Source organism: Trichosurus vulpecula, chromosome 4 (assembly GCF_011100635.1).
Source record: "Trichosurus vulpecula isolate mTriVul1 chromosome 4, mTriVul1.pri, whole genome shotgun sequence".
In the NCBI taxonomy this organism is placed as follows: Eukaryota; Metazoa; Chordata; class Mammalia; order Diprotodontia; family Phalangeridae; genus Trichosurus; species Trichosurus vulpecula.
In genome coordinates, this window is record NC_050576.1 from 176,695,321 (window position 1) to 176,704,142 (window position 8,822).

The 8,822-nt window shown below is 37.5% G+C and overlaps 1 pseudogene; it reads right to left on the reverse strand.

The window, feature by feature from the left end:
* Positions 1 to 6,631: 6,631 nt before the first annotated feature.
* Positions 6,632 to 8,598, reverse strand: LOC118846931 (annotated as a pseudogene).
* Positions 8,599 to 8,822: the final 224 nt, after the last annotated feature.

Here is an 8,822-nt window from a genome sequence, read left to right on the forward strand (position 1 = left end):
ACTGGGTTAGAACAATCATTCAGACAAACCAGAATTCCATCACTGACACTGGCACCAAGGGATGTTTAGGGAGATGCATGGTCATAGGTCTTCGAAGTTTAGAGATGTACACTGATGACTGCTCAGTTCCCTTAGTAATATCGACAAGGACTCTTATTGGGATCTGTGATCTCAGATTTAACATTTCCCTCCAGTGGTGCAAGTCACAGCCCCATGCTGTGCGAATCTTGTTCATATCCTCCTGTACATTCCATATAGAGTATCCACCCTATGTGTTGGAGGCCTTTTCACTTTCTTCTGATGCCAAAAGGATATCAGTGAAGCTCTGACTCTGAATGTCCATCTGTTAGTCATTTCCTTTACCGAGTAACCAGTGCTTATATATCTTCTGCTGTACAATTCCTAGGTTATGATTTTTACTCCTATTCTTTTGCAAAGTCCTTCACAAGCTATGTCACAACCTGAATAACAGCAATAACAGCTAACATTTCTATAGAGCTTTAAGGTTTGTAAGGCACCTTTGTATCTGTTATTTCATTTTATCTTCATAACAACTTTGTTCCCTAGATGGTATTATAAAACCCTCTCCCCCATTTTATAGATAAGGCAAGAGAGGATGAGAAAGATTAAATGATTAGCTCAGGATGACATAGATAGTAGATATCTAATAATCCCTAGCATTTTTTTAGTGTTTTATTGTTTGCTAAGCACTTTATAAGAATTATCCCATGTTATCCTCATAGCAACCCTGGGAGGTAAGTAGTCTTATTTTCCCCACTTTACAAGTGAGGAAGTGGAACAAGACAACAGTTAAATTACTAAACTAAACTAAACTAATTTAATTTAAATAACTAAACAGTTAGTAAGTGCTGGAGGCCAGCTTTGAACTCAGGCCTTCCTCACTCCAGGCCTAGTACTAGTTACCTTCTAACCACATACCTTTCCATTGACTTCTTTGTAATATTTCTTTTTAATTATTTGGAGAATACTGTGTTTCATGATTCCTGGCCATAGACCAATAATAGTAGACTATTGATATAAAAAGATCACTCTGTGTCTTCATGGAAAGTCTGGGTTCTTTGAAATTCCCCAAAAGTCATCCAGCCCATACTCCTTTTGCACAACTGTGGGTCCAACTTGTTATCTTTGCTCCACATGAACAAACGTATAAATAAGCTTCTTAGGTTGTCCATTTAAATTCTTGTTGTAATTGGAGTAATAGACTTTCTTCATCCATTTGACCTTTCCTGTGTGGATAGCAAAGCAAAACTCCTTTGAGTACTTTCAAGTCAGTTTCAAGAGGCTAGGGCTTGATGAAATTACCATAATAACATCTTCAAACCAGAGTACCTGGAGATAAGATAGAGAATCCATTTTCATCTTGGACCCTATTCCACATTTTTTTCACCACAATGTCAAACTCCTTTGGCAAGCATGCATGTCTCTTGCCTGGTGTTTCTTATCTAACAGGTTGTTGAAAAAGGATTTTTAGAGTTAATTTTATAAATGTCTTACTCTATTAGAATAATCAACCAGGCAAAGATAATTACATCCATGATAGTGGTGCCAAAAGACATTTGTTGAAAGGGCTTGGTCATGTCTAAATATGGCCTTTGAAGATTAGAGAAGTACCCTGCCACTACCCAATCACCATAATGATATCAATAAGTGCTCAAATGGATTATGAGTGTAGTAGCTTAAGTGGTAAGTAATCATCATACACTCTATTCTATAAGACTGGTTTTCTTTCCTTTTTTTACAGCAAATACTACTCCCTCCTCTCCCCTCCCCTCCCCTCCTCTTCCCCTTCCTTGCCTCTCATCACAGATACTTAGACAAACATAGCTTTATCTGGGGCTCTGATACAATCTTCAATGCTTTTATTAAGCGCTTATGTGCTGTGCTAGGCCCTAGGAATAATAACAAAAAATGTACCTGCCCTCAAAGGTCTTACATTTTATTGGGAAAAACAACTTGTCATATAAATATGATGTGTGCATGTGCATATATATATGTGTGTGTGTGTGTATGCATACACACACATACACATATACACACACACATATATGTATGTATATATGGGTGTATGTGTATGTATGTATTGCATGTATGTGTGTATGAAGTAATACTGGGAAGATGAGGCTACCCGCAGCATGAGAGGAATAAGGAACTCATTTTTTACCAGACTGAACCTCTGGACTTCTTCACAATGTCCCAGTAACCTTTTTATCCTGGAAGATCATTTCAGCTCTGGAATTAATTCACATCGCTTAGGAATCCTCTACCAATGTGTCCCCTTCCTTTGATCAGATGATTCCTTTAAGAACCTCTAAGCAAGACATCAAGACCAGTCATTCCTTCATTGTTCTCTCCAAGATATAATCTAGCCTTTTCCATCATTTTCCCTAGAGAGGGTAACTTCTCTTTCCCCATCATACTTTTCATTTCCTTTTCCGTATTGACTTCCTCCCCTCAGAAAAGGCAAACTGATACCTGGGAAAGACCTTAACTTAGAAATGCCAAGGTTACCTGCTGCATCCTGGGCCATTATCACTAGTCTTGACTATTGTCTTTCCGCTGGACTTTGATAACTCTGGAGGACAGAGTGAGGCTGATGACTTTGCTCAGTTCTCCCTCACTCAAATTCAGTTTAAGCTAAATCAAGAAAGCACCCTTGTGATGTCATTTTTCCTTTTAGAACAAAGGTTGAATAACAACAACAAGGGCAACAACAAGGTGGCAACCACCACCATCAACAAACTCTTTGGGGGCAGAGACTTTCTTTCTTTTTTTTTCCCTTTTGCATTTGCATTTCCAGCACTTAGCACAGTGCTTGGCATATTTGAAGGGTTTAATAAATTTGATTGATTTCTAGTGTCCCTTGAACTGAGACTTGAAGGAAGGAAGAGATTCTAAGATGTGCTGGGAGCATGGAAACATTACAAAGACATGGAGTAAAGAGTTAAACAGTCATGGTTGAGGAACAGTGAGATAGCTTGGCTGGAGCATAGAGTGAAAAGGAAGAGTAATATGCAATAATCTAGATAAAGTACGTTGGAGCCCGAGAGTAAAGGACTTTAAATGCCAGACAGAGAATTTTGTATTTTATCCTAGCATTAAGAAGGAGCCACTGGCTTTTCTTCAGTTTCTTGAATACAGTCTTTCAACATTTGCTTAGGGGTTATCATTTTAGCAGATCCATAAAGGAGGGATTGGAAAAGGGGAAGATTTAAGTTAGGAAGAAAAATCAGGTGGGTATTGCAATATGTCAGATAAAAGAGAATGATGATCTGTATTAGGTTTGCCTAAATGTGATTAGAAGAACAGATACAGATATGAGAGGGTTTGTGGAAGTAAAAAAATAATAAAAACTGGCAAGCAATTGGATACGGAATGTAAAAATACAAATGAGAAATTACAAATAATTTTGCAAACTGGGTACTTCTTCAGTGTGTTGCTTCTCATTGTTTAAATGTGCATTTCTTGAGAGTAGGGACTATCTTGCTTTGTTGGTTTGTTTGTTTCCCAAGGGTTTAGTTCATTGCTTGGCTCATTGTAATAGCTTTATAGATTTTTATTTCATTTTTTCTTCCTTCCTTCCTTCCTTCCTTCCTTCCTTCCTTCCTTCCTTCCTTCCTTCCTTCCTTCCTTCCTCCCTTCCTTCCTTCCTTCTTTCCTTCTCCCCTCCTCCTTTCCTCCCCTCACCCTCTGTCTCTCTACTTTTTGTTCATATGTTTCCAGAGAAATATAGAAGTGAGCAACAGAAATACAAAGGTATATGATTATTTTATCAGTGATCTGATTTTCTGGACTGGTACTTCTTTTTTTATCAAAAATTTCGATTGAAGATTTTAATCATCTTTGAACACAAAAGAAAACACTGATGTACAGTGACTCTCGGTGAGGTTTTCCCTTGGCTTATCACAAAGGCACAGTCCTTTCTCCTTTTGATCTAGATTTTCCTTTTCCTGTTTGTATATAATTTTAAAATCAGCCTAGCCTTGTGATTTATAAAGCATATCCTTCTGCTTGTTAGAGTCCAATTTTGTTGTCAATTAGAAATAGTGATTACTTTTATCTATTGTAGTATGATTATACAGTGAGCCTTTGAGGCTAGAATTATAAGTCAAATGCTTTAGAATTTGTTTGCACATTTTATGCATTTAATGCACAGAATTAAATACACTACAGGAGTTCCTGAAAGTCTGAGATATGTCCCTCCTCCCCAAAATTTCTGAGATGTTATTACATCTTCCATTAGCAGTTAAGGTGATGGTGGGACTAGAGTATACATGATGAAGCTTACTAGTCTCTTAAAGGAGAAACTAGCCTTTCTGAATATTTTTTGAAGGAGTATGTATTATTTTTATTTTAAAAATCATTTATTTATTTTTAGTTTTCAATGTTCACTTTTTAAGATTTTGAGTTCCAAATTTTTCTCCCTCTATCCCTTCACTACTCCCCAAGATAACATGTAATCTGATATAGGCTATACATGTACAGTCACATAAAGCATATTTCTACAGTAGTCATGTTGTGAAAGAAGAAAAAACATGAGAAAGTAAAAAACGACAAAAAAGAAAACAATATGCTTTGATCTGCATTCAGACTCCATAATTCTTTCTCTGGATGTGGATGGCATTTTCCATAATGCTTCTTTTGGAATTGTCTTGGATCATTGTATTGCTAGGTCATCACAGTTGATCATTGTACAATGTGGCTTTTACTGAATACAATAGTCTTCTGGTTCTGCTCACTTCACTCAGCATCAGTTCATGTAAGTTTTACCAGTTTTTTTTTGTAAATCCACCTGTTCATCATTTCTTATAGCACAGTAGCATTCCATTACATTCATATACCACAACTTGTTCAGCCATTCCCCAATTGATGGACATTCCTTCAATTTCCAATTCTTGATCACCACACAAAGAACTGCTATAAATATTTTTTACATGCAGGTCCTTTTCCCATTTTTACAATCTCTTTAGGATATAGACCTAGAAGTGGTATTGCTGGATCAAAGGTATGAATAGTTTTATAGCCTTTTGAGTATAGTTCCAAATTCCTCTCCAGAATGGTTGGATAGTTTACAACTCTACCAAGAGTACATTAATGCCCCCAATTTCCCCACATCTTTCCCAACATTTATCATTTTCCTTTTTCTGTCATATTAACCAATCTGATAGGTGTCATATCTTACCTTAGAGTTGTTTGAATTTGCATTTCACTAATAAACAGTGATTTAGAGCATTTTTTTCATAGCTTTAATTCTTCATCTGAAAATCACCTGTTCATATCCCTTGACCGTTTATCAATTGGGGAATGACTTGTATTCTTATAAATTTGACTCAGTTCTCTATGTATTTTAGAAATGAGCTCTTTGTATCAGAGACACTAGCTGTAAAAATTGTTTCCCAGCTTTCTGCTTCCCTTCTAATCTTGGTTACATTAGCTGTATTTGTGCAAAATTTTTTCATTTAAGCAAAATTATCCAATTTGCATTTCATAGTGTTCTCTACCTCTGATTTTGTCACAAATTCTCCATTCTCCATAAATCTGACAGGTAAACTATTCCTTGCTCTCCTAATTTGCTTATGGTATCACCTTTCATTTCTTAAGCATGTACCCATTTTGATCTTATCTTGGTATAGGGCTTAAGATGTTGGTCTATGCTTGGTTTCTGCATGATATTTTCCAGTTTTCCCAGCAGTTTAAGTCAAATAGTGAGTTCTTGTCCCAGAAGCTGGAGTCTTTGGGTTAGCCTACTTGAATATTGATGAAAAGTATATCTTTGTGGAACCCAAAAACTTGTGGAACTGAGTATTAGAAACTGAAAATAAAAAAAAAATAAATTTATTACTTAAGTCTATCTTTGAGTCAAGAGGGCCAAAAAAGGATATCAGTAGAACAACTAAAATACAAAAGGTCTTATTTTAAATATATCCATAACTGAAACACAAAGTAAAATCAAGCTGACAAGAGATTTACAAGTCTGAGGCTAGTAACTGATTGTCATAGTAATTTTAAGAGCTTGTAAGAGAAGCGGCTAACAGGTACTGCCATATCTCTCCTCTGCAGCTTCTTCTGTGTATACAGGAACATTATTTACACACACACACACACACACACATACACACACACATAATCTTTAAAATTTAAATTTAAAACCAGTTCTTGCTATGTTCAGATTTTCATCTAAGACAGGCCTGCACAATATGTTGCCCGCAGGCTACTTACTTAAGGCCAGTGGCACTCCACAAGATTTCCTTTACATACAAAGGATGTTTTCCTCTGTTTTTCACAGGCTGTCTGAAATCTTTTGGCAGGCCTCAAGTTGTGCAGGCCTGATCTAAGAAGTTGCTAAGATAGTGATTAGGAATCATCTTTGGGAGTTAGTATATTCCTATCTAGTAGCAACATACTGATACTGATACATTCAAGAACATATAAATTAGTGTTATGAGATTAAGGACCCAAATCTTGGAGTGTTTAAGAGAAATGATAACAACGACTATATTCTTTTTCCTTCCTTTCTCTGACTGAACTTAAGTAAATAAGAAGAGATTCATCATCTGGCTTGTGCTCAGGCCCTGCCTGGCTTACAGATAATACAGAGGAACTATTTCTTAGATTATGAAATTTCATTGTGAGACTTGAGATATAATGGTTTGGAAAGTTTCCTTAGTTCTTCCTGGATTTGAAGTCCAAGACTTTGTAGGGGAATGAAGAGCCGTTGGAGGCAGGTGAATTGGCCTTGGATATGGGATCTGATAATGCAATCCTATTTTAATTCTTGCTGTGTATTCATCTATGCACTGTTTAATTAGTTCTGAATCCATAAGATTTTCTTTCTGGAGCAACACTCTGGCTTCATTTATAATATACTGCTTTTGTCTGATGGTATCCTCCATTTGCCCCGATGCTGCAAGCCACCTCCTTGAAAACCTGAAAATCCTGCAGTACAGGCTGAGAACATCATATTGCTGTTGACATACTGTGTCTATCACACCCCCTCCCCCCCACCACACACACAATGCCAGGGATGAGAGGAAGGAGTGTTGGTAGCCCCGTGGAGCCGACTGGCACTTCTTAAAAACAGGGCATTATGCCAACAAATTGAATCAGCAACTGAAAATCCATCAAAACTTCCCTGGTGCATCCTCTGTCCATTTCTCTCAATACACAAGTTGTATGATTTAAATCACCTCTTTTGACAGCTCTTCTCAGATATTCTGATGACTTTCTGAGTTCCCCTGTCCAGCATTAGATCTATAAGCTACATTTGCTTTGTGCCTAAATGCCTTCCTTGTTGATGACTGAAACCTTGAAACTAAATCCCTGAGATCACTACCTGAATAATGGAATAGTGTCTTTCTTGCAAATCCTTCATGAGAACTACTGATCCGGCATGCCAGAAAGTCTTTCTGCCCATATATTTCCAGTGGCAAGCAATGCTGTTTTTTTCTTTTAATAGACAGGGTCACTGCTTGAGTAATTCTTAACTACTATCAATTTTGATTCAGTATGAAGAAAGAAAGCAATGCCACTTCAGGAAGTAGTTTCCTTCCAAGATCCCAGGATCTTTGATTTGTTTCTTGGATCTGTTAATTGTTTGCATCTCATGTTTTATTTTGATTCTTCTCACTCCTTCCTTTACCCACCAAGCGAACATGTTTTTGAGACAAATATCTGGGGAGTCCAAAAATGTTATGCCTATGCCCTGGTGAGGGAAGAGATGATCTCTTCATACTGACAATAATTCAATAAATGTCATTTCCCTCCATAAGACCAGCAAGGAGATAGGGGTGTCCTCTCTCGTCAGTGGGACCTTGCTTTGGTATCATGAGTACTGTGTTCAGTCTTGGGGAAACCTGACCCCAAAGAGAACAAGCAGGATCTTCTTAAATTTTCTGGCTTCTTGCATACATACCACTGAGCCCCAGGGAAAAACTCAGAAATATAAGGATTGGCTCATATCTAGGGTCTCCCCTAAGGCATTGTCTGGATGCCTTCTAGAAGACAGTATATGAAGTAGATCAGTTATGGAATGTGTATTTGCAATTACCAAAAAAAAGAAAGAAAAAGAGAAGACAAATTAAAACAGAAAAAACTTCATAAACATGCATTGAAAAATATATAAAACCTCACTAATAAATGTGAATAATGCATTAGTCCTATTATATTCTACCAGGGAGGTTGATGCTTAAAGCATGAAAATATAAAAACGTATTGTAGGGTTGCTGAACTGGCATTTCAGCTTTACTTTGGTTTCTCAATGACCAAACAATTAACTCAAAGTCCCTGTATCCTAGTAAGCCAGGGCATGGCTTGGGCTCTTCCTCCTGGCAGTGGTCATATTCTCCTCTAATAAATTGTTTAAGAGGTGACCTCCAGTTGAGCAACTAGCAACCAGACCTAGGAGCTCATGACCTCTCAAACTCACAAGCTTGCTATGAAGGATAGGAAAATCCATCTCAGAACTGCTACTACTGTTCGGTCACCTGTGTTCAAGAAAAGAAACACTAAGCAGGAAGAGGCAGCCAAATAGCTGAGTTAAAGTTTCAGACTTACCTCAATAGCACATATTTCTACTGCCATGTCCAATCAGCTACTGCAGCTGCTGGGGGAGGAAAAAGGATAACTGGAGCTCAAAGCATACTGATGTGTGTGTGTGTGTGTGTGTGTGTGTGTGTGTGTGTGTGTGTATGTGTGTGTGAGTGAGAGAGAGAGAGACAGAGGCAGAGACAGACAGAGACAGACACAGAGAGACAGACAGAAAGACAGAGAGACAGAGAGACAGAGACAGTGAAAGTGAGAGAAAG